The sequence below is a fragment of the Falco peregrinus genome, chromosome 7 (genome assembly GCF_023634155.1).
Source record: "Falco peregrinus isolate bFalPer1 chromosome 7, bFalPer1.pri, whole genome shotgun sequence".
NCBI lineage: Eukaryota > Metazoa > Chordata > Aves > Falconiformes > Falconidae > Falco > Falco peregrinus.
Window position 1 is genome coordinate 3,987,231 of NC_073727.1, and position 26,023 is coordinate 4,013,253.

Sequence of the window (26,023 nt, forward strand, 5' to 3'; positions counted from 1 at the left end):
AGGCTTTAGCCCTCTGCAGAACCAGGATTTAGTTACACTGGCAGAATGACCACTTTGTGCAAAGCATGAAGACTTCCACGGCACAGGCACTAGCAAGTGACCTGAGAACACTTCTCTTCTACAGATCCTTATTTCTCAGAAAGCAGCTTCTCCCAGGCCCTACTGCTGAGGCTGCCTTGCTGCCCACTCCTTACAGCCACAGCATCTCTGTCAGAATTGTAACCTGCAGAAACACCAACTGGTAGAAATAACAGTTTTTCCACTGCTCTGGACATAGCACAAGATGAGCAGCAATAGATGAGGACAGTAGCAAGCAGACAACATCAAGCAATAGTAAACATGCATCCTCACAGGATGTATCTGTTGCAGTGTTAATTGTGGCCTGCAGTATCTTGAAACAGTGAAACTGTGTGCCTATGTGTCCTTTCCTTAACATTAGGTTTGATCTCACTCACACTCCTAATTTCATTTTTCTGCTTTGTCATTATTCAACTTGTTCACTCCTTTTAATTGCTCATACAGTAATTTATCATATATATTTTGTTATAAAGATTTAATTAAACATATATTAACACAGTTTAATGATCTTGCCAGTGACCAAAATTCTCCTGTGGATTAAACAGAAAAGGAGGCATTGAACATAAATTTGTACAGTAAATAAACAAAACACAGACAGCCTTGTAAAGCAGGAAGAAAAACAAGGCCTACATGACCAATCTATTTCAAGAATGTTACAAATGGGAAGCATTTACTATTTTAAAAACATCAATCATATACTCACTCCATTTATTTACTTATCTGTGTTCTTCATGTAAATCTTTCTTGAAAGTATGTAAACTCTTTAGAATTATAAACAAAAAGTGAAGTCACATTTTGTATTTCACCTGTTTACACTGTAATTACTCAACTTTGCTGAAAGCCGATGAATCAGAAGTATTTCATTTCTATCTGCACCTTTTAGCTGGAAGGAACCTATTTCATATTTCAGTATAAAATTATATGAGTTACCACTAGATGAGGTAAGCTGCAAGCCTGCCTATATGTATGTTTTGACATCATGGATATTTGCCATAGGTCTCCTCGCATTTACAAAACAAGACAATTGCAGTACACTAGAGTAGATACTCTATATAGCTAGGTATCAAAATACCTAACAGGCTAAAAATTCACATCCTAATACACCTTACAATAAGCTTTCAACCACATAAACCCTCAAGCTGGTGTCAGAGTTCCAGATTTTGTTTGTCTTGGAAGAAGATTACGGATACGCACAAGGTCAGAGAAGAGGCACCATTGCTCAGCACAACATAAGTAGGAACTAAGTAGGTTCTGCAATGCCTTGGCTACCTGTCTTTTATTTTCCTCCTTCTGGAGGCTGATTTTAGCTTATTTTTCATCTGAGATACACTGCACAGCCCAGCAGTCTTCTGCTTTTCCTTAGTTTCATGAAGAAATGGTTGAAATATTTTTTCCCTACCTTCACAAGACTGGGCAGGCCCTGACGCAGAGACCCTTTGATGGTAGCCAGAAAACACCTCTTGCAGTCTCAGCCCCCTCACCCCACTTCTCCCAGGGCTGTACCTGGACTGGGACCAGCCTCAAACCACTAGCCTTTCTCCTCTTCCACCCTAGAAGAGCGTGGCACGGAAAGAACCTCCATTGTATTTTGCTTGCTCAATTCATCACATGTACCATTCTCAACAGCGAGAGGAAGCAGTTACCAGTGATACACCCTGCCTGAGAATTACAGATCCCTCAGCGATGCCACATCTCTGTCCATCTTCAAGTCTTTTTTTTTTTTTACTCTCCATTTGAAAGCAGAGAAGCCATTAATAAAAAATTTGTTTCACACTGTGAGGGAAAACACTTTTATGAGCAATTAATGTTCACTGCACTCACACAGACTTAAAAAGAAAGCCCCACACAAGTCCAACATTGTTTATTTTGTTGTCTCCCTGGAATTCTGAACAAAGAAAAGGCCAGTTTTCAAGTCATGCAAGAAGAAAATGAAGCAACACATAGCTGCAGCATGCTCAGAGTGCCCTTTCTGGCTCTCATCAGTGCTGCAAAGCTGGGTGAATAGCAGCGGTCATCCTACAGCCCTTCTCACTTGCAAGCGGCAACAAAAGGGCGCAGACCAGTTCAGTGGTTAAGTTTGCTGATGACTGAACAGCTTTCTGGAGATAATCTACAAACATAGGTGTGGCTGAGCCAAACGCACTGAGAAGCTGCATGTTATATATCCCTGAGTTCTTGTATCCTGAGCAGAGTTTGAGACTCCATGGATTACACAGAGGACCTGCTTTTATACACCAACAGGTACCAAGCTTGGCAGTGAAGTATATAATGACACTCTGAATTGTCATACACGTGAATCCCTCCCAAACTCCTTGGGGCACACATACTTACATATGTCCAAATGCCTACTGTAAGTCCTGTGAAGATCTCCTGCAGCATCTCACCACCCTGCACAGCAGTAATTATTCTTTGCTTCTCCAGCGCTTCCACAAGCCCATTGCCAGGCTAATGATATATCAAACATAATAAAAATGGCAAACATACCTTTCCAGAGTTACTTTGGTCATCTTGGAGCAGGGTCGTATTCTGTTTTGCCAGCAGCAGCAACTGGAAAACTCAAGAAGTAAAGCCAGCAAGACTGTAGTTTTCAAACTTCCCTCTTCCAATAAGGACATTTAAGACCTAAAAGACAGGAAAAAAAAAAATCTATTAATGGTAACAAGATCCGTGCTGATCATTTCTTGTGCTACACTAAGGACTATCCTTTGCACTTTCTCTCTGAAAGCACTGGGCTAAATTGCCAAGATTATTGAAAAGGGCAGCCAGCTCTGGTTTGCAACATAGCAGCTGTCTCGGAGGCATTCCTCTCAACACCACTCCAGCTGAAGCTGGAAGGTCAACTCCAGTTTAAAAAGAGGATGCAGGTACTGTGCTATGTTCTTTGGGAAATGCAGCAACCAAGGCTCAGATCCTCTGAAACCCTAACTCCTCCTGACTAGAGGATATGAGTGTTAAATGCATCTACATCTCACTCTATAAAACCAGCACCTCGAGGAGCAAAAGGCCTTCTCATGTGCCGATCTGGTTCTGGTAAGGGTGTCATCTGTTCATAAATATTCCTTGGAGATTTGCTATGCAACCACTGATCTGAACCAAATCTGTTTGGACTACAGAATTTTCATCACAATATCACAAGCTGCTGTTGCAATATACACAGAGCTGAAACAAAGAGGATTTATTATTCTACTGAAAGATCTCTTTTGGCCAAACTTGAATAAAAGCATCACATATTGATACTTGTGTAAGATCATAAACTCAAATGAACACCAGCTGAAGAAGAGGATAATGGTAGTGCCAGATGACAAACTGATACAGTCATCATATTCATCAACACCAACAGCAGCCGGTCACTTCCTCCCCTTTGCTGAATTAACCATGAAGGATTGTTTTAATGATAACAAGAACATGTTAAAAGCATGCGTCTCAGTGCCAGTTCAGAATGGGAGACTCAGCAGCACACAGCTGAGGAGGAGATGGTAAAAAAACCCAAACAACAACAAAAAAAAAAAACAAACAACTTGCAAGGAAGGACTAAAAGGAGGTGGAAAACCAACCAAAATATAACTGGAGGGGGGGGGGGGGGGGGAAGAAATACATTAAAGAGTAAAAAGCAGGAAGAAGTTTGACGATAAAAACATACTGCATTATTCAGACTTGTGGAAGAGTGTGTGAACAGAAGTGATGACAAAAGCTACAAAATTCAATATGATCACTTGAAGGGTGGGAGTCTTTGCAAGCAAACACACTACTTTACAGCAAAGGAGAGTCTCAAAACATTTGAAATAAACATTGAAATTTTACACATTGAGTTACAAGCTTGTTTATAGGCTTCACGTGGTCTTGTTTCTTTGTAATCCTGAGAAGTCGGACAGCTGCATTGTACACATGGCATTTTCAAGTGACAGTGGCATTTTCAAAGGAGAAATCTGTTCAACAATTTGGTGCTTGGGTCTCTGTTTTGAGACAAAGCATCCATATTGATCTCAGTTGAAGAAAAAAAAAAATCATACCTAAGGCTTTAAGGACAAAGCCACTGAAAGAGGAATGTCTTTTTACTTTTGTTTTTTTAAAATTACCACAGGTTGACTGATTTATCTTTATTAATTACTATAAGCAGCTGACTACATAATGTAAATTCAGGACATACACAAAAAAAGAAAAAAAGTTCTTAATTTTTTGCAAGGATCCAAACAAGGTACAATCAAAAATAAAAGAACAGGTGAAATAACTTCAATTAATTAAAATTAGTTTAATTTAAAATTAATTAAAAAATATAAATTTTCATGTTTGGAGCTTTTAGGTTTTTTTCATAAATCATCAGTGTATCTTCTCCTGGTTTCAAGTGACTTCCCAAGTAGAAGGATCACATCAGCCACGCTAAAGCCCCTCTTGCTGTCAGCCATCCATCACCTCAGAAAGCGTGCATGTCTCAGGGGGCAAAGAGAGGGGGGTTACGAAGCAGCAGAAGAGGTCAAAGATGCTCCCACACTTGGGTTTTCCCTGCTGCGTTTCCTTCACAGCTGCTCCTACCATGAATTTATGGTAAAGTGGGAAGCAAAAGTACATCTTCTGTGGAAAAGGTCTAATGCAGCTTGCTCTTGCTAAAGCTCCTCTAAAAGTCAGCCCTGGAGCACCCACATGCATCTGCACTCCCTTTCCCTGCACCTCCCAAAATTAAAAAAACTTGGGGACTGATCCAAAGCCCACTGGAAGGGCTCATCAACTGCAAGAGGCTCCAGACCAACCTGAAAAAACAAAATGCTTTTATTCAGACTGAGAAGCGTACTGATGTTTTCCTACATTTTTTTCAAGCTCCATTAAAGCCACAGGTGTGGGGAAAACGGTTACTAAAGCAGTAATAAAAATATGAAAGACTACTTCACCTATGGGCCTGGGATGGGGTTTTTTGTTTGCCTTTTAAACCTAAATATTTGGTTTGGAAGCACTAGAAATACAGAGAAAGACAGGAAAAGAAGGATTACCTCATTACTGTCATGATCTCACTTTTTATCAGAGCCACTTAGTCTTCTGCAAGGCCTAGGGGCACTCAGGAGAAGACTTAAATACTTCAGTGAAGAATAAGTAGGTAAAAAAAGCAAACTACAAATGAGTTATCTGTAGCTTGTACCACTTCTTCCAAAGCTCATTTCAAATAAGGCTGCCCTTCATTTGCAACAGAAACCATGGTATGAGGTCCCAACAGAAGTCTGTCAGACCTGCCCTTGAGAGATTTTGCTTTGCTCCATGGCAGTTCTTTCAACCTTACATCAGCAAACTCTCCCCCTGTAAAAATACTTTTGCGCAACCTGTGGTGACCTCTCAGTTTTCACCTGAGCCAGGTCCAGCTCTAAAGCATCCAGTGTGTTGTTGAAACGCTCTCAGAGAGCTTGTGATGGCAATAGGTATGTTTTTCCAAAACCACAGAGGGGAACTTCTCCGGCAAAGCCTCACTGCCAAAAGGGCCATGGACATTTTGCAAGTCAGTCAAGCTGAGTATTGCTGCACTTAGCTTTCTTTGTACTTCACCAAACACCTACTGCCTTCCAAGACAGCCTTCTCCTGATCCACACCCATTTTTGTGATGTCCAGTGGGCAAACCTCCTCCATCCTCTTAACCAAGACAATCTTGTGCGTTACACCAGAGGAGCATTACCCTTAGCTAGGAACAAGAGCCAGATGCTCTGCTGTGTAGCAGCAAAGTATTTCAGAAATGAGGGCTGAGAAATTCAAAAAACATCGATGTTATTTCCCTTGCATGTGATGGAAATAAAGTGCTTTCTGTGGCCTGGTTTAATTTCATGTCAGCCATGCAAATCTCTCAGTAACAGAAGCCAAAACAAACTTTCTAAGAGTGCTAATCAAAAGTCCATCAAGGTTTATACAAAGACTGACTTCAATGAGCTTTGGGCCAGGTCACAGATAAATGCAGAACTTGCAAAAAATAAAGACGATAGGCCTGGCCTGCATGCAAGTTTAAGAGAAACTTGTAAACCCCAGTATTTTGCAGGATTTCTTCCTCTGACTACTTCAGGACTACGCACTTCTCTTAGGGAAGAGGATCTTCATACAGTACCATCTTGTGGAGCCTGTGAGTTTCACCAAGCGGTTCCACAATCACCCAAAATGCTCTTCTGCGCCACAGGGAAAAGGAAACAAAGGCTGAACCCTTTACACAGCAAGCTGCCAGAAGAGCGAGCAGAAAAAGGTATTCTCTGAAACAGAGTCAGACTGAAACTATTACAACTTTCACCGTTCTCTGCCTCCTCCATGTGATCCTCCAGGTCCCTTAGACTAAGTTACACCCACATAACCTTTAAATTAAGTGGGGTACAGCAAATATATAATAAAATGAAAAGGTGCGGGTTGTCAGTTTTGGTAATTTCTGGAAGACTTATTTAAACTTGCCTGGACACAAGAGTCACCTTTACAATTACTCCCTCAAAGCCTTATGTTTGTGTTCTGCCTTAGAAGGTGTTTAAGCACATCTGCACTATTAGCCTGAGCGCTTAAGACTGATCAGGGAAGAGAGGTTTTAAGGTGATCATATATGCTAACTTGACATTTTATTTCTTCACCAGCATTAACTTGGCACCCTAAGTCCATTTCATTTTTCTTATACAGTGACTAGGCAGACAGTAGAGCTGTTTACAGATAGATTTGTGAGGTCTTTTTGTGCAATACATCTCCCATCACAGACTGGAACAGTATTGCTGTGTAGTATATGGGGGAAGTGTATTGTAGTGCTCCAGGGCCAGATTCACAGTTCTTTTGGCACCTAGACATTTTTGCAAAGATGGCCCAAAGTGGTTAATAACAGAGAAAAATTCATTCTCAGCATTCATCCTGAAACAGCAAGACAGAGTTTGCCAGCTCCTAACAGAATGAACTTCTGTAGTCAAACAAGAAGGTTTTTACATTATTTTGATGTCTAAACAGATATTTTTTTTTAATCCGAAAGTCATTTTCCTGCATCTGATTTTGACAGTCTCTCATACCCCTGAATACATACCTGTATATGAATATACTACAAACTCACTCGTGACAATCGCACCTAAACATCCCTTTAGCTATACTGGATGAGGGAAGGATAGCTTCAGGATCATTTTTGACCCCACTGAAACCAGTAAGGTTTTGCTATTTGTTTCAGTGGGAGAGGGATCCTCTGCCCTTCAGCAGAGGTCTGTGATCACAACTTTTTCCCCACTCCCCCCTCCCCCTAAGGAAATATTAATCTACTGGCATGCTGTAAATGCACCTTTGCATTTATTACAAAAATGTAAATGATTCAAGGCAACAGCAGAAACTTGTGTGTTCTGGCAAAACCACTGATTTTCACCAGGGAGACAGTTTTGGCTCAAGTCTAGAATACGGTCTATTCTTTGGTGCTAGGGATTTGCAACATCTTTGTGAAATTGCAGACTTGGGATACCTGCCTAGAATGGCCCAAGAAACGTTTACCTTCCCAATAAAAACGGAGGCCCACTCAACTATTTCCCCTAAAGGGCAGGTATTCATCTAATGACATCTGGAATCCTTTCCAACTTGGTTCCTGCAGCTAATGCTACTCTGTCATGATCTGATGGTTTAATCCTAGTTATTAAACTGCTTATTCTAGTTAATAATAAAAAAATGTGGACAAATGCCTGCCTGTCAGTGCACCAACCTCAGAGCAAACACTGTGAAGTGGGGCCCCTGCTTTCTTTAAGCAAACGGAACACCGTTTGGAATTCAGAGTTTCAAAGAAATCTGCCAGATCTAATGAAAATATTGGCAAATTTACCAGGGTGGGTTGTTGTTTGGTTTTTTTTTTAATCCTTAGACAACAAAAACCCCAAAACCAGAACAATAAACCCCAGCCTTTGCAAATCTAGTTTTTCCTACTACACACAAAGAAGTTCTTTTCCATGGTCTCAGCAGACAAAATATAACACATACATAATGCATACATAATGTCTGAACCAGCTGTGATATACTTTCACTCAAAATGTTTTTAACAAAAAACGATTTGTTAACAGATGCATCAAGTTCTTCATGATTTTACAGGGGGAAAAAACCCCCAACACAATTCCAAGTCTTCATTTCCCAATGTTTCATTAAAACCAAATATTTTTAGATCCAAAAGATAAAACTTTGCCAGCAGCCTCTGCTGACTAATAAGCCATTTTCTGTTGAAAACACAATATTGATGTGAAAATCGCCAACTAGCTTTTTTTAAAAAATATATTTATACAGCTATAAATAAAACAGACATACCAGATAGACAACACACCACATGTGAAAACAAATTGAACTCAGGATAGCAAGAGGTTTCCATTTCCATCAGTGCAAACTTGAACCTTGTCCACACATTCCACAGCATGGGACTAGATGGATTTGTCAAAATCCAACTGCACAGCCCAGAAGTAATCTTCTAGTTTGCATGTGCACTAGTTTGGTCATAGAAGAAGATAACCTCTAAAAATCACTGACTTCAAATAAAGTCTGAAATGTTAATTGCAGAGTTCAGACTTTCACTTTCTGGCCCAACACTGGACTTACTTCAGAGTTCAAGGCTGATGCCATCACTTCATTACTCACTGTCCTGTTTCAAACGTGTTTCTCCTCCTTGTTTGCTCCTCTAGTTCATCCATCACGAACAGGCATGGAAAAGACTAAGGTACTTCTTAGGAGGAAGAGAACTTCCACACTGCTTGGAGGCTCCGCTCCAGACACTTCGACAATAGTTCAGGTCTCAATTCCCTCATTACAACAGCCACTTTAGACTCTAGACATGGAAACCACCGAGTCAGAGCACTGCTGTGAAAAAAATAGGTGGGTTTCTATCCAACGTAAGATATTTTATTCTCAGCAAAAATTGCTAATTTTCCACCCGCTTCACTATTAATTATTGTTAATGGAGGGACATGCCAGATAAGAACAGAAGCTCTATTCTTTCTGCTGCAGAGGTTTCATTTCTAAATATCAGGCAAGAAGTACATCTTAAGAGCTCACTTTACTGAAGGGCTTTGGTTTTATTAACTCTAAAGAAGTACTATTGGATTCTAAATGACAGTAACTACTGTCAAGATGATTGTATGAGGTTATCTATTGACAGGCAAGACTCTTCCCCTTCCTCTCAGACAAACAGCACATCTAATTGTATATCCCACACTGAAAGACATCTCAGAGGCCAGGAGTCTCTTCCTAGAAAAGGGTAATTACACATTTTTGGCTGTTTCCCTCAGTAACTCAAGTGCATTACTGCAAGAGGGATGCATGCTCATTCCTATCTCGGGAGCACTGCTGGCTAATCCTTCTGGCCCCTAACCAGTCAGCATAGTTAGAGGCCTCTGCAGTGTCAAGAGTGCAACACTATGTGTCAGTGCCGCTGCTGTTAGAAGGACTAAGGAAAGTCACAACAATAACTGGATTTGACAGTTTTGACCCTCAGTTAAAGGACAGAAGAAGCATATCAAGGATCAGCGGCAGCCGAGCGTTTCCACCCTACCAGCAACCCTCCTTCTGCCACCATTTCTGGTCCCCACCTTCATCCCAGCCGGAGGGCTCAGGGCTGCCTTGGCTCCATTTGTTTTGCTGGGGCAGTTTCCTGCCGTTTTAGCGCAAGCACCCAAGCTGAAGCAAGAGAAACAGCAGGAACACATGGCCAGGAAGTATCAGCAGGCTATTAGATCAGCTCATCCATCTTGTGGTACCTCATCTGTAACTGCCTAAATTAGAAATACAGTCTCCTTAGTCCCATACATAATCAAGAGAGAAAGACTCAGGCAGCGCGATTCAAAACGCCTAGGGTTAGTCCTTTCACAGAAGGTTTCAGAGTGGAAGCTTCAGCCTTCCCCAGAAGAAGCCTGCAGAGATTAACCTCTAAATTCAGGAGCATAGATCAAGGCAGAATGATTAGTCCCCAAAGAAAACAATTCTTGAGCTGAATCATCCACTGCTACCGAGATTTACCTAAAGCAGGCAAAATGAAATCAATGCCTAAAAAAACACATCAGGGAACCTCAGGGCAGGAACGACAAAGGCATCCATAAGCTTCACACAGGGTAGCGACATCCTGGCAGCCATCTGGCAGGAGAGGACTCAAGTCCCTCAGACCTGCTAATACCTATTTCCAGCAGCATTTACTCACACAAGCAGCCACTGCTCATTCGGCTCCTGGGGCTTCATGGATTGCCTCACCTCCAATGGGGCCAGGAAGCAAGAATTTGAATTCAAAGTGCATTTTCAGGTAACACATCAGATTGCCTGCTGTTAGAATAACACACAAAAGGGAAAGGTATGGATTAGTCTGAGATGCACCCAGGCACAGCTGCCAGGCCTCTGCATTTCAGCTAGATTAGTTCTCCTTTTTTTGTTGCTGTTAATAATGAACATGAAGAATGAGTCATTTGTCCATCTCTGAAGGATGCGGTATGGGATCTGAGGAATTCTACGCATTGATCGAGAAGGTGGATATTAATGTTTTTCCCCTCCCCCCTCCCCGTGCTCATCTTAGCAAATGTGTGTGTAGGTCACAACACAACGGCCTGGACTGAAACACCATATTAAAGCCAAATCCAACATCCAAAAGTCCTTGACCTTGGTCCAAGTCTCGGCCATTTGAGTCAATGGTAAGACTCCTGCTGGGGTCAGTGATCTGTGCTAATAATCCTCAGTCCTTTTTGGCAATCGCCACCCACACACACTGCTCAAATCAGAAGAAGACCAAATGCTGCTATGCAGTCCAAGCCACATTTTGAGACACAGTATGCATCGCCACAAATTAGTCTTTATTCATTTTTCTAGGAAGAAATACAAAGAGTTAGGGTATGGTGGAAGCAGTTTACTGACAAGCTTGAGGTGAGCAACTTATCAATGACTGAGCTTCTGCCAAGTAATATTGACAACACACAAAATGACTTGATATAAAAACCTTTAGACCACACTACTGTTTCAAAAATATTTGACAGATGCTCAGAGGTTCAGAATTTCAGAAGTAGACCTAAAAAAGGCAGATTAATGAACAGATGATGGTGAGGTAGTGAAGTTGCACAATAAATGAAACTTAGCAGATGGCTCTGCAACTATAAAAATCTCCAGATTCCTAGATTAGATAGACAGAAAGGACACTTCCTTTATTTTCTTGAATTATTTCTGCCTTTTCCTTATGACTTCGGGAGTATTGTTGCTATCTTCTTTTTGAATAGCGCAACTTTCCAAATTTATTTTCCCTTCTGCTTTACGCATAATGGATCTCATTGGACAAACTTTCTACTCTATCAACATGAAGGAAAACATTAGGGCGCACATTCGGAGCTGCATATGCACAACCCCATGTTTCCTAGGAAACAAGCGACTGCTCATCTCTGTGTCGAAATAAATTGATGCATTGGTTTTGGCTTCCTACAAACATTAGTATTTTGATTCAGGACAGAATCCCAAACACCCCCAGCATACTATCAGTTGTGATCATCATAATTCTGCTTCTGCTGCTTATCAGCGTTTGAGAAGCTAGCAAGATCATATTGCTTGTTAGAGCTGTTAAAAGATAAACTCTGATTATGCAGTGGTGGTGCAGACCTGAGGACAGGCAATCAGAGACACCATCGGTGCTCTCTGCCCAGGGAGCCAGCAGAGCCATATGCATCCCTGGGTGCTCATGTGCAGCCATCTGGGGAGGAAAGAAATTAGTGCCTCCCACCGCAGCACCTTCTGTTGGCTGTGCAGAGATGAACAGGAGACAGAAAACTGGAATTTTGGCTTTGGATTATCTTTGACTGACCAACTCCAAGTTTACAGAGAGTCATTCTGACACAAAACGATGCTTCCTTGGGTGTTTCCACATTTGTACAAAAGTCTCTCTTCCTCTTTCATTACTTCCAGGAGTTTCCTCCCTTAAACTTTATTTACTTGTAGGTTTTTATGGGATTATTTCTTTCTTAAAACTATATTCCAAAGTTGACACTGATGTATTTCTAAATAATATTTTACTTCAGACAATCCCAATATTGATTTAACACTCTGTTCCTGGAATCTAGCTCTTAATAGCAGACTTACTGCAACGTTAAGCTAAATGCTTGTGACAATTTGACCCTCAACGCCAATACCACAGTAAATAGAACTCTGGCTGATTCCACAGGAAGGGCTATTAAGGAATATATAGGCACATTTCAGACGTTCTGCAATTTCAGTCTGTCAGTAGCACATACATTAGGAACTCAGCTATCAAAATCTAAATTTTCTGAAAACTCCCTGTCATCTGAAAGATGGTCGTGTCCCCTGACATCTATTAATTGCACTGAAAATTTCCTCATTATTCAAAATGTCGATTATATGAACTTATTCAATGTCTCCCCTGACACTTGGATAATCGAGGTTGTATTGCATATGGGCCATTCTTGCAAATCTTTGAAGACAATTGACTACCCTCACGAGTAAAGGTTTGCAAGATCAAGCCATATAACACATACGAACAACATTCATCAAAAATAACTTCAAAATAATTTGTTGTATATGATCAAGTGTTAGTATCAATAAATGAACATCATGGTAATAAGGCCTGGGTGTATAGCATAGGTCTTTGCTAATATAGCATTACTAATACTTGATATTGATCAGCCAGACAATCTGAAACCTCTTAAGCAACTAACTGCTTTTTCCTTTGAGAACGGTAGTGTAAGTTTCACAAAAGGCTACTCTGCAGAAATATGATAGCTCAAAATTTTCTACTTCTTCTTCCCTTTAACTCCTCTGCATGAGTTACTCTGGTTCATCATTGTAAATATGTCAAAATCTGGATAAAGGCAAGCTCATTAAAATAAAGAAAACAAGAGGAAAATAACCAATATGAATTTCCAGGACAAAAATAGAACAAAGTTTGGAAGCTCAAGAGATTACTTCACTTGGCAGGAAAATTGCATTAAACTACATCACTCTTTCTGTCATGGGGTACACAATTCTGAGAGGGGGATAAAGGAGGGAGGGGGAACATTTGCATGCAGTGTCAGCAATAGAGATAGAACTGTGCAACTCTTCATACCAATAACATTGCTTCTTTAACAAGCAGTTGTGTGTGCAGGGATAGGCGCTTAATTCTGCTGCAACCTGAACGTAAGCCAACTTCTGTAAAAAGTCTACTCATGGCAACCTATTGGATGGGGATCAATAGCACAACTTCACTCTCATAATTTCTTCTAACAGTTTAAGGTGTTTCAGATTATTTTTTTTATATATATACACTGATGATTACAGACTCTGCCCTCAACACTGAGGAACACCACAAGTATACTTTACAGAAACTTTAAGATCCTGTGTTTAAGGAAAGAAATAAACCATTATTTTGCAGAGTACCGATATCTTTTTTCTTCAGTTGGGCAAGAGAGTAGAGTCTTGAACCCACAAATACTTTCCTCCACAACCAATTCCTACAGCACGAGCAGCATCACAGTGCTGTGAACACCAGCCAGCTTTCCCTCTGGAACAGTCCCTCCAGTTTAGCTTTCTAGCTGTACCTGTTCTTCAGCTATGCAGCACAAGTACTGCAGTCTCTGTCTACGGAGAAAAGAAGATGCTTTTACTCATGTCCTACAGGTCCTCTAGGTTTGGGTCTATCCCCCTTGGATCTCACATCACATTTTGGCCTAGCAGAAACTTTTGAAGGAAGGTAACAACCAGACACAAAAGGTCATAAATAAAACTTGAGAGCACCTTACATTTACACCGACTACTGTACATGGACCTATAGGTATTGTGTCAGGCACATTAAAAATGCAAAGACTAGCACTCTTCGCTGACAAAGACATAAATGAGCGTTAGGGACAGAGACATTCTACCTTTCTCTTGGATTTTTTCACCCCATGTATTAGGCTCAGTTATAAAATTTAACAGGCCCTTATGGCTAAACGGCAGCATTGTACAATCTACAAAAAACATGCTGAAGGACAGAGAGGCAAGCATCATGGGGTTAATCTTGAAAAAAACAATATATTATTAGTCCTCAAATGCTGCTGTTTTCCATCTGTTGCAAACCCATAAAATTTGCAAGAGGCATCTTTTCAACTTAATAATATTATTTCCTAAATGCACATTACTGGTGATGCCCATCTAGGGATAAGTCCAAACCATGGCACTCCAATATGATAATTTATTCCAGCAGCAAAGAAAAAAAACCCTGCACTCTGTTCTCTAAGCATTATACACTTTGCTTTAGGGCATAAGCCATACATTCAGCTCCCCACCAGAAGGCCGTGCAGTAGCTATACTCCAGAGAATTAACTGGGTAGTATTCTGCCCTCTTCCATGGGTATCCAAATCCCATGCTGGAGGGGAGTGAGGCTAGGGGGACAGGGGAGGAAATCAAGAGTCAAAGCCTAAATATGTCCCTAGGTGACAGGGAGGTGATTCAGAGCCTGCAGTCCTATGCCTTCAAGTCACTCCATCCCTAAGGTACCTCCCTTCACTATGCTACGGGCAGAAACCATACCAAGGAGAGACTCACTCATCTACCAACACACAAGATGGGAATGCCCTCCATTCCCCCCTGTAGCGTGCCCTGGCCACAGGTGACTTGCACAGGCACAGGACAACTCCTCATCAAAGACTCCCCAGGCAACACAGCCTGTCCCCCCTAGGGTATCTCCACACTGGAGAGAAACCACTGTGGTTTTACTAAGTGCCACCTTGCACCAACAAAGCGTCTGAGGTTTTTCCCTCCCCCCACAACAAGCTTCAGTTATGATCACTATGTAACATACGGAACAGCCCGATTCCCATATAATCAGGGGTGGCAGGCATTGTTTTGTTTTCTAACCAGGTGTCATGAGGGAAATGAGAAAACCTATTCCCACTACACTCTTTTTTGCTTAAAAAAAAAAAAAAAAGCATAATAAGATTGTGCAGGTCAGATAAAAGTATCTGATTACGGCAGTCAGTATTAGCACCTTCTCAAGGCTCAGAGAAGGAGCTTCCTACAACTGCACCTACTTCGCAATCTCTGTTAATCATTACCTCACTTTCTAGCCAGAAGAAGCATCAGAGATGTGCACAGCAGCCTGATCTCTCTCATGTATCCTGACAGTGGTACATTTAAAAGCGACTTGTCAGCAACTGAAAGAAGACAACACTTGCTTTGCACACTAGTAACAGGTGCCTAATTCAGGCTACAATGCAAACTGAGTATTTACACAGCCGGTAGTCAAGCCAGACAAATAAATAGCAAGACACAAGTCAATCAGTACAAACCCTTGCTGACAACACAGCTACCAACGTCCGCATTAAACCCGCTCCCTATCTGCAGCATCAAAATTTTCACTTACCCAAGATCAGATGAACTCATAACTACTAGAAAGACAATTAATAAATGAGATAAGATCATCCTTTGGGAAGAACACTAGATTGCTCCATTAAGATTATTGCAGCTGCATAACGTTAATAAAGGCATATCACTTTGCTAATGGGACCATCACTTCCAGAAGATTCCTTCACTCTCATATAAACTTTGTATCAATGCAGCCAATTTAAGTTCATTTACTGGATCATACAGTGCCAGGCATCTTGCTGCAAAGCCTCTTCTGCCTCCATATTTTGCAACCATGCCCCTAATCGCATTTTTACTTTTGTCCACAATCTCAACTGCTATGTGAACAGTATTTCCTGCCTAAATTGATCTGTTCCTTTGTATTTGGGGAATTCCTTAAACCAGTCTGATTCTGAATGAATTTCTCCAGGAAGGAGAACTGCATTTTGTTGCATTTTCAGACAGACTGGCTTCCACCATCCCCCAATACTTCCCTCCCCCCTTCCTTCCTTCCCTGCCTCCCTCAATGCAATTTAGGTCACTTGAATACAGACATCTCCAAGTCATGGGTGCAACCAGGGTATCACACATAAGTGACCTACAAAGAGGTCTGGTCGGGACTGAGCTGAAAATCTGGATCTTCAGGGATTTAAAGAAACATCATCTAATAAACATCATCCTTTCTTCTGACTCCAAAATGATCACATTAAAAGAAGCCAAAGTGCACAGCTTGTTGGCTGCATGCGAAGCTGTTGCTTTATTAATTTATGACTGCACAACAGCAAGATGGTAAATAACATGCAAAAGTCAAAAGAGGAAAGGATCTTCCTCTGCTATAAAAACGCAACAAGGAGGTTCAAACATACAGAAGGAGACTGAGTTATCACCAACATATTTTTCAGGTGCAGAGGCTTGTAATTCACCCCAGAAATATTCACCTTCCATAAATTTCAGGTTTACAGGCAGATCTCAGAGGAACGTGGAGTAGAATAAGATTCATCCCATAGAAATCTGCTGACAGTGGAGGTGTAGCACGGCCTCCTGCCACACATCCCTTAGGCACCAGGGTAAGTTACTGATCGTTACTCCTCACCTCTGTGCTTAGACTTGACGCTTAATGCATATTTCTGTGGAGATTAACAACTGTACACAAGCCCACAATTAAACTTCCTATACACACATACGTGCATATATATATGTATTGACTTCTAAAACAATTGGTACAAACTCTGCACAATACCATTTCTTCAGGAAAGAGAGGTTCAACTGAAGAATCTTCCACTAAACATGGCAAGAGAAATCCAGGCTTCAGGAGGTTAAAGCTGAAGTGAGACACTAGGAAACAAGGCTGCACACATGTGACTGTAGCGGGAGCTACATTTTCATTATCCTTACATGCAGCTCTGGAAGGAGGAGGACAGTTTTGCTTTGAAAGCAAAGATTCTTTTGTGTCACCGCATAAAACACAGTGGTCAATACAGTGAGCCTAGGGAGTTACTGGGCATCCAGAAACACAGGAAACATTGGAAGGACTAAAAATCAAAGGGAGTACAGAATTTAAAAAAAAATAAAGAATAAAAAATAAAATCAGATGCATTTCATGAAAGAGTCGTCAGCATTTCTAAAGCTGTTACATCAAAGAGCCCTGCAGTTCTTACTGGAGCCACTTACTACACAATTCTGATCAAAAAAATGTATGACTAAGTGCTAGTCATGCACAACAAAATCATTTGGAGACCTTTAAAAAAAACCAACCCAAATTTAATTCAAGATAATTGGATACAGGATGTAGAAAGGACCCCTGAGCCATCAAGCGTACCCTGCAACAACCACACCTTGAATTGCAAAACTCGGGGGAGGTAACAGCCACCTTCAACTAGCAGGCTGGCAGCACTACTTTTGACCCTTTTCTCTCAAGGGCTATCTCTTGACTGCCAGTATTTATTTGAGAAATCATAAGGGAGCAGAGCTCCATGACACACTCACCTCCTGAAAGCGCCTGTTCCTCTCCTGCACTTAGGATTGGAGCTGACCCTGAGGCCAGCCCCTGACCAGACGGGATGCCAGACACATGGCAACCCTTCCCCAGGGTTTGTCGCTTACCCTGATGCCTGGCTGGCTCCTGCAGCTCCACCTGCCAGAGGCAGCAGCCCAACAGGTGAGCCCTGAGAGAGCTGAAAGGGCACTTCTTAGCTTTAGCATGAGGACCCCTCAAACAAGGCTCCCTAGAGGTTTCCCCTTTTTGTACAGAGCACATGGTATGTCTGCTTATAGTAGCAAAGTGCTGCTCTTCTCCCTTCACGTCAGCAGGTTAGACCTGGAAGATTGCATGCATTTCATCAGGAGAACTCAACCTAGGTCTGATTTTGCTATGCACGATTTTCCCAGTCTGGACTATATTTATATTGCAAGCTAGATCCTTCTGGCTCAGCCTTAGCCACCAGTCTGAAGTGCTTCTTTTCTAAACCTCAAAGTGGGTGGTGAGGAGTGGACACCTGCGGAGTATGACTGAACATACCTGCTGGCACAGCTGCCCCTGGGAGGAAGGGTCTCTTATCATTGACAGAAGAGGCTGCCAAGAGCAAGCAGACCCCTGGCTTAAGCACCCCAGCTAAGAGCTTAATTTCAACATGACATAAAGCCAGCCCATTGCTACAAGACACTTTTTAGGAAGTCTGAGCTTCTCCCCAAAACTGGCAAGCAACTAACCTCTGGCTGCGATGCCCATTAGAAAGCAGAACTTTCTTCACCACAGAAACAAGCCCTATATCTCCATATTCTGCCAAATGAAACTTCTGAAAAATTGTTTCACCCCTTAAAAAAGGGTGGGTTTTACTCAGTAGCTGTCAGACCCTCTGGCTCTCTGATACAGTGATACCTGTTCTCACAGTATTCAGGACGGAGCAGCTTGGTGAGGTAGAAACCTGTACAATGTTAAAAAGTAATTGCAGCATGTAGCATAATTTAAATAATTTCTATCTTGGTTTATACCCTATACATGAGCAATCAGGTTTTCTTTAACAATAGCTTTTGCTACAACCCTAAACCATACGTACATAAAAAAGGTAACCTCAAGTTTCCTCTTCATAGCTCTGATGTGGAATACCACAGGCACATTTAGTCAATTGTCCTTCAAATGTCTTCTGTACATTTGGCTTTTTTCCCCCTTTATGCTTGAGGAGACCTCAGAGGTTCAGCTTCAGGGAAGGGAGTAGAGTTAGACTCCTGTTCATTTCCGTTAGCTGAATTTATGTTGTGGGCTTCTGTTGGGAAATGTCATATTGTTTCATGATCTTAGGTTCATGTGTAGTGGAAGTAGTCGCACTAGCTCTCTTTCCTTCCTAGGAAACCGCATTTCTTTGGATGGCTATCACCCAAAATACCTGGCAGTAAATCCAGAGAACTAGGTAAATTGCAAGGTTAATTATGAATGGGGTGGTGATGATTTTTTTCATCCTCCTCTTCATCATGCTGTTTTCTCTGGCAAGATCACCTGCATTGACAGTATGCACTGGGGAAGAAATCAGTCCACATCAGAGGAGTGAACCCAGAGACGTGAGAATCCCACACTGCGCCACTTCATACACATAACGCTGGAAGGTTTCCTCCTCAAGCTGAAAGCACAGCATCTAGAGAGACTCTCGGGTGCTCTAGGAGACTTACCAAGAGAAACATACCATAAAAGCATGTTGCTGAGGTGAGTAGGTGTTAGTCCAAGCCTTGTAAGTTAGAAGCAACATCTCATAATCTCTGCTAAATGTAATGGGTAGTCGAAGTAATGAAGCTAACCCAGGCGTAATGATTAATCTTAGTGTGAGTCGTGACCCTGGCAGCTGCATTCTGAACCAGCTGCAATCTATATAATGCATTCCCAGGAAGACCAGACAACAAGGAGTTGTATTAGCACACAGTGCAGATGGTATGAATGCGTGTACCAGCAGACTCAAGCCTAGCCAAGGAGAGCAAAGGTCTTCGTTTACTAATATTCTTAAAAGGATAGCAATTTGTCTAAGATATTTATTATGCTTATCATAATCAAAGAGCTTGATTTCTAGAATTAATCCTTTTATTGCTAACAAAAAATATTACCATGAAAAAGGGTTGCCAGAGTGGACACAGTCTCTGAGCAATCCATTGAATTAGCCAGCAGTAATACATTTTTTCCTCCTCCTCCTCCCCCTACACAGTGTCAGGGTCACGTAAAGTCAAAACACTAAATATAGGACAACATCAGCGGAAAGCAGAGTGAGCTTAGCTGGCCACAATGGAAACACAACATAGGGCCCCTTGCAAGGTAAACCCATCAAAACAGCATAATTCGGCTAAAACAACCAGAGGCTTGTTGAATCGATGGAGAGTATTTGTGCCTTAACCCAGCTCTGTATTTATGAGATTCATTCTGGAGATCTGAATAGGTTATATCAGGAAGGGAAACCAAGGTAGACTGATTAGAAGTGCTTGCAGGATCCTTTGGGGGAAGCTCCATAGGTCTGAAAGCATTTTATGGGTAAGATTTCCACTCAGGAAAGGCAATGCTCCATCCAAAGCAAGGCAATGGAAGTTTTACCTAAATGGGAGCTAGCTGGACTGACAAGCCTTCTAAAGTCTCCTGGCAAGTGCAGGAGAGCTGGAACCAGCTTCTTCAGCCTGGGAAAGATCTCCTTTCTCCTGGAGAGCTCTGCTGTCACTCAGCTCCTGACTTCTTCGGTCTGTCACACACTTTGCTACTGCTATAGGCTTTCACTGTCTACACCAGTTTCTTCTTCCCTTCAGAGCTGTCAGTTCGAAAGGAAAAGAGCCTGGCAATAAGCTGGACTTTTCAAAGTTTATCCTCTATCTATTTTTGGTCATGCTCTGAATCATCTTTAAATAGCCACTGCTTCTTGAGAAGAGGCAGCTGTATTCATATGGTATGTTTTGCAGTGCTCAGGATCTGCAGAGTATGCTGCAGGAATGGTGAGATGGCTGATGGGACTAGGGATGTAAAGGTCTTAAGAACTTCAGTGGTAAAGTGGCCAAAGAAGTAGAAACAGTATTAGAGCATTTTGGTATTCAGCCTGCTTGTTGGCACAGCACAGAGCAGCAGTCTAACATGCTAGTACATGCCTGTAAACTGAATAGAGCAGCAGGTTTAATTTTAGGTCTAATGGCTGCTGACAATGAGTTCCTTTTGATTCCATCTTTCACTTCACTTTAAAATATAGTTTGAAAGGTACGTGACACACAGTTTCAACCCAAAACCCAGCTCTGGATTCTTAATCTACTCTATCATTTCCTCCTAGGTTGCCTGTCACTGCAGCAGCTGAATACCAGCCACCCTTATACTGAGAAGTTCAGGTCTACTTCTGACCTGCACTGCCGTTCAGAATCTGTATGGCAAGTGAGACCAGCCGGGAATGGTGCCATAAAATTTCATCTGCTGAAGAGGCTTTTTTCTAAATTAGTTAGGTCTAAGCTGATTCATAGGAGCACAGTGCATTTTTAAAAACTCCACTTCTATGGATCTCAGCATTTCTCTTGTTGCTTGAAAAACATACAGCTATGGATCAAGGCCTGTCCTAAAACACGGTAGCTCTTCAGTAATGCTGCAGTGAATAGCTGTCAACATAGGGTACCCAGATCATCCAAATAAAATGAAAGCATCTTCATCAGTCATCAAATACAGACTGGAGATACTGGTGTAGCAGAACTTGCATGAGAAAACCAAAGAAATGTCTATTTCTGCAAGCTGGTTTTGGCCCAGCTGGGAACAGCGCTTTTCCTGTGTTAGGCAGTAAACTGTGCAGGTAACGAGCCCGGTGCTTATCCACTTACTCATGGGAGAAAAAAACCCACTAGTGACTAACCTTGAAAAAAGATAAAATAAGTTCTCTACATTGAATGTTCCCCACATTATTCTATTATTCACATTATTTTGGAGTCTCTACATCCTTAGCCCACTGTAAAACAAATACCAGCACTGTTTTACCCTCTGTACGTTCCCAGGCACTTGCCAGAGGAATAACATGAATTCCTACATTAAACTGTCCTGGATGACAAATATTTGCTGCACCCCACTGCCCCCAGAATTGAATGTCCCAGCGACTCCTGGACTCAAACGTGGGGCCCAGAGCAAAAGGGGAGGGATGCAAACAAGTGAGTACGGTCTGAGCCATACTAGCTTAAATCTTATACGTTCCCACAGAGTTTTTGGGGAGTACATGGGTCAGGGCTCACCAAGCTACAGACTCCCACCCCACAGAAAGCTCTTCACTGGGAACCCTGGTCCCCTCCACACAGCAGGTAGCTATAGACTCCTTTCCTCCCAAGTCTCTTGCAGGTTTTAATGACTTGCAGGGGGCCCTGATCTCATTTTTGGGCTCCATCACAACTGAAACAACAAAGGCAGCTCCTAGAAGAGATGGCACAAATGAAGGCGCAGTATAAACCAGCACACACCTAAATGAGCTCAGTGTTGTTCATTTGTAGTATGCTCACCCCCCCTGCCCCCCATAACAGCAGATTATTATTCACCTACAGTAACATCTGTTCCTTTGCCACAGTCTCACCAGTGTCAGAGCTGTGCTGGAGCAACTCCTATATCCCCTTCCAGGAAAATCTCCAGTGAGGCACAGTATTATAATGCCCTGACCACTGAGAGTTGTATACACCAGATGGATACTACCAACCTGAGCACTTTAAGCACATACACCCTACAAATTAAAGCAATCAGTCAGCCTCAAAGAGGAGTAAGAAGTATCAGCAGATTTTTTTCTGCCAAAAATTCAGCTTCACAATAAAAGCTTCAATACCACACTTTCAAGAGGCACAATTGTTTAATTCTGTTAAGATCAGTAATTCACATTTCTATTTTCTTGCTTTGCTTTTATTTAATGTCATGCTAAACTTGCTTTTATTTCATGGCATGCTAAACTACCAAAATAGTAAATAGATAATACCAGTGTTAAAATACCAGAGGCCTATCTGTAAATATTTTACTGAAACTAGTTTTAAGATTCCAAACTGATTTTTTTTTTCCTGAATTTACCTTCCCCTTGAAATTATCTGCCACTCTCGCCCACCCCAAAGGTTCAGACTCTGCCACAAAAAAGCAATGGTGTTTCCTGAGCACCTTTGTGCAGTGTATATATAGACACTGTTCTAACCTGTGTAACTTGAATTACTCTCTTCAGCATTTACCAGGGGTTAATGCACCCTTGGTGAGCTGAGCAGGTGTTAAGGTCCTCTGGGAATTACTCCCTGTCCCTGAGAGACGCAGAATTGTCTGCCTGAAAGCCCTGAGCCACAGACATGTTCTCTCTCAGGGCAGAAGAGAGCAATGTGGAAAGGGTAAGTGAAGCAAAGGCGCAATTACTGTAGTCCTTGTTGCAGGGGCTGGCCAGGAAAATGAGCTCTGTAAGAGCTAGAACCCTCCACAAATAAGGGAAATATACCTGCCTGGCTGCAATTCAAGGTCCCATCTGATACAATTTGAGGTGGTGCAAGTCATTTCATGGAGACCACAGCAATGCATGCCAAATTTTGTTTCACTGTTATTCCACTCTTCCCTCAGGTCGGGGTGCCAGAGGTGAGAGAGCACCACTTTACCCAGTATGCCTCTCAGTTTCTTCCTTCCTGGCTTTTAGCATCTCATCTGACAGCAAGCTGCCAGAGTTCAAACAATCTCAGAGGCACTCACAAACCATACCCTTTTTTGTTGTTCATTTTACAAAATTAAAAACATTAAACATTAATGTCTCTTGAGTTTCCTCTCCCCCTCAACCCCTCCCACCTCCCAAAGTAAAATATGTTTCTGTGATTCCACATCAGAAGGAAACAATACTCTGTTGTGCCCAATACTTTGTGGGCGTGGGTGTTTTCAGGAACCACTTCTGAGAAGAAATCCCAGAGGTTATTGTAATCATTCCTTTCACTCCTGGGTACTCAAGCACAGGATTGCCTGCAATCAATTTGCTCTTGCATCCAAGTATTAAACTCCCTGTGTATAAAAGTATCACAAGCACTTTCTATATTAATCTATGTAGCAATGTTCTAAAGAGCTTTTTATTATGCTGCAAAGAAATTACAAGGCAGAGCAAAAGCCACTAAAGCCTAGTTGAGCATTACCACCAAATACCAAAGTTGGGTCGGATCCTCAACACACTCCAGCCAGTGTAATGGAGCAGTCTTGACTGCATTCACCCACTCTTTTCAGGACGTATTCAGGTACGTGTCCCTGTAGCACAGCCCCACAAACCTACCTGAATCTTACAATAAGGAGGATTACAAAGCTACCAAAAATATAACAGGAAATTAGAACACCTTTAACATAAAGCACACGAACAGAGATCCTGATTGCTTTCAAGCAGACCTATTTATTCACTTCTACGTCAAAGATTTGGATCAACAAAGCTGCCAGCACCATAGGCTGCTCTACAACTAGCCCAGCAAGAGAGTATAATCCTTGAGCCCTAATTCTTGAAATATTCCACCTGAAACTACCCCATCATCTGCTACTCAGTATTAAATGTACTATTTAGTACTAGTGTCTGGGGGAAACGACTGCTTAACATGAGACTACTTTTTAACCTGCAAATTGGCTTTAAGGAACCCACACTACTCTTCCCATACCATCCAGCCTTCTCACTCCCAGAGAGAAGGTTTCTCAGGCATTCTCAGCTAGTCTGTTCCCAGCTACACACAGGATTTTTCACACTGCCAGCCAGCACTGCTGGATGTAAGAGGATAGTGCAGAGGTGATAATCTTACGCGTGCCTTTGAGGATTTTCACTGTGGTTAACTTTTCTATAGAGAACCTATGAGCAGGATGTGATCCCTCAACTACCATCACTTCCACAATATTTAAAAAGGTTGGGAATGAAGTAGCTCAGTGCTACAAATGGATCGGAAACAAGTTTTCTATTTGTGTGCTGAGCTGTGCTGTTTGTGGGGCCAAGTCCTGTGGCATTGTTTCCCCTTCCTGGCTGGACACGCACACAGACATTCCTACTTGATACGTTAACTTCTTATCAGCTCCAAGTGCCTTTTCCCTGAATGCTCAGGCACCGATCGTAAAATTCACTCGGATGTGCATGCTGAAATAAAATGACTGTAGTGCTTCAGCCCCAAAAATTTACACACCTGACTGAAACAAAACCATTTCAAGATTTGAGTGATTATACACAAAAATCCCCCAAACCAATGAAAATACATTCTCGCTGCTCACTGCAACTTGTGGCAACTTGTGCAAGCTGGATTTGATCCAAATATCTTGCAGGGAGATTCCTTAGCCCTGCTTTAATCCTTCACATCAGCTCTAATCCTCTAAGTAAACTGTTTGCATTTTGCAAGTTTTCATCGTAAATGACAAGGAATTTTAGGTTAGAGATAACACAAAACACAACAATGTAAGAAAGGAATAAATAAAGAAAAGCTATTCAGGGTCTGACAGCACTGGATAAGTAAGCAGTATGACCCATAGGGCAAAAATAAGAACAAGAATGAACACGGGCATATATGTTGCAGGTTTTGTAAAAGGTAATACAGGTTTGGAAGAGCTGTAAAAGCAAGCCACACAGTAAGCAAATGCAGCTGTAACCGGAGTTTTATGAGAGTGATGGATTCCCAGAGTAGAAAAAGAAGCAACTCTGAACAGAAAACTGTGAAGAACACAGGACTCTTCAGCGCTGCTATAGGACATTTGAGTGGACGGAAATGGCAACTGCTTTGCAGCCCCTGCTGATTAGAGCCCAGGGTGATAGATAAGAGATAGACAGATGCATAAAACCGGGTAAAATCCTGCAGCCTCTGAGAACAGTGGCAACACTCACAAATGGGCATAGCAAATGCTCAGCACATCTACCCACAGGTATAACCCAGCTCCAGAGATTTTTCTTACACATCATACATACAGCTTCCTTTCTAAGGTTAGCTCATCATATTTATTTGTTATTTTCTTTTTAGTCATTCTAACTAACCCATTTGTGATAAAAACCCTGCATCATACCAGACCCAAGAATACTTGTAAGAGTTCAAAGGAAAACACGGCTTTTATCTGATAGCCTTTCAGGACAATGCTATTCTGGTATAATGACAATCTTTATCATGAAAATTTTATTGACAGTGACGATTGAGAAGTGAAGATCTTTAAACAGGCCATTTTTCAAGGTATTGTAAGGTAATTTATGCATAGTTTTAGGCTAAAACTCAAATAGCTATCCACAAATCAGTATTGCAATGATGTTTATTAACTGCTGCATCCAAAGCCAATCTTCTGAATCTGTGAACTTAAAAAAAACATGAATGAGAGAAAAACACTAGCACAGATGACACTGTCTCAATTCCATAATAGAGCTTTTCACTTCAGTTTCAATTGTGGCTGGTTTAACTTACTGAAGAGCACAGAAAGGGGAGCAGCACATCTCAAATGTTTATGTTTATGCACCTGCAGCTTAGAAAACTTCTGAATACAACCGGGATTCTCCTGTTACCCTTTTTACTTTCATCATTCACGCATTTGCAAACACAGACCTTTCAAAACTAATGGCAATGACAGTGCTTCCAGCTGCACAGGATCTACTGGTTTTCTGAAGGCCATCGGGACAGACAAAAAGGTCGGCTAGGGGGTCTCCTTTAACAGCCACAGAAGTCCCTGACCTTAGGGCTTGGCTCTGCATGCTCTTAAACTGCTGA

General features: G+C 41.8%; 1 long non-coding RNA gene across 1 annotated transcript in view; it reads right to left on the reverse strand.

Moving 5' to 3' along the window:
• Nucleotides 1–26,023, reverse strand: part of LOC114010947 (uncharacterized) — a 199,245-nt gene that overhangs the window by 149,480 nt on the left and 23,742 nt on the right. The window contains exon 2 of the long non-coding RNA XR_003552655.2: nucleotides 2,563–2,700. This is a non-coding gene — a long non-coding RNA (uncharacterized LOC114010947). The remainder of the gene's footprint in view (nucleotides 1–2,562; nucleotides 2,701–26,023) is intronic.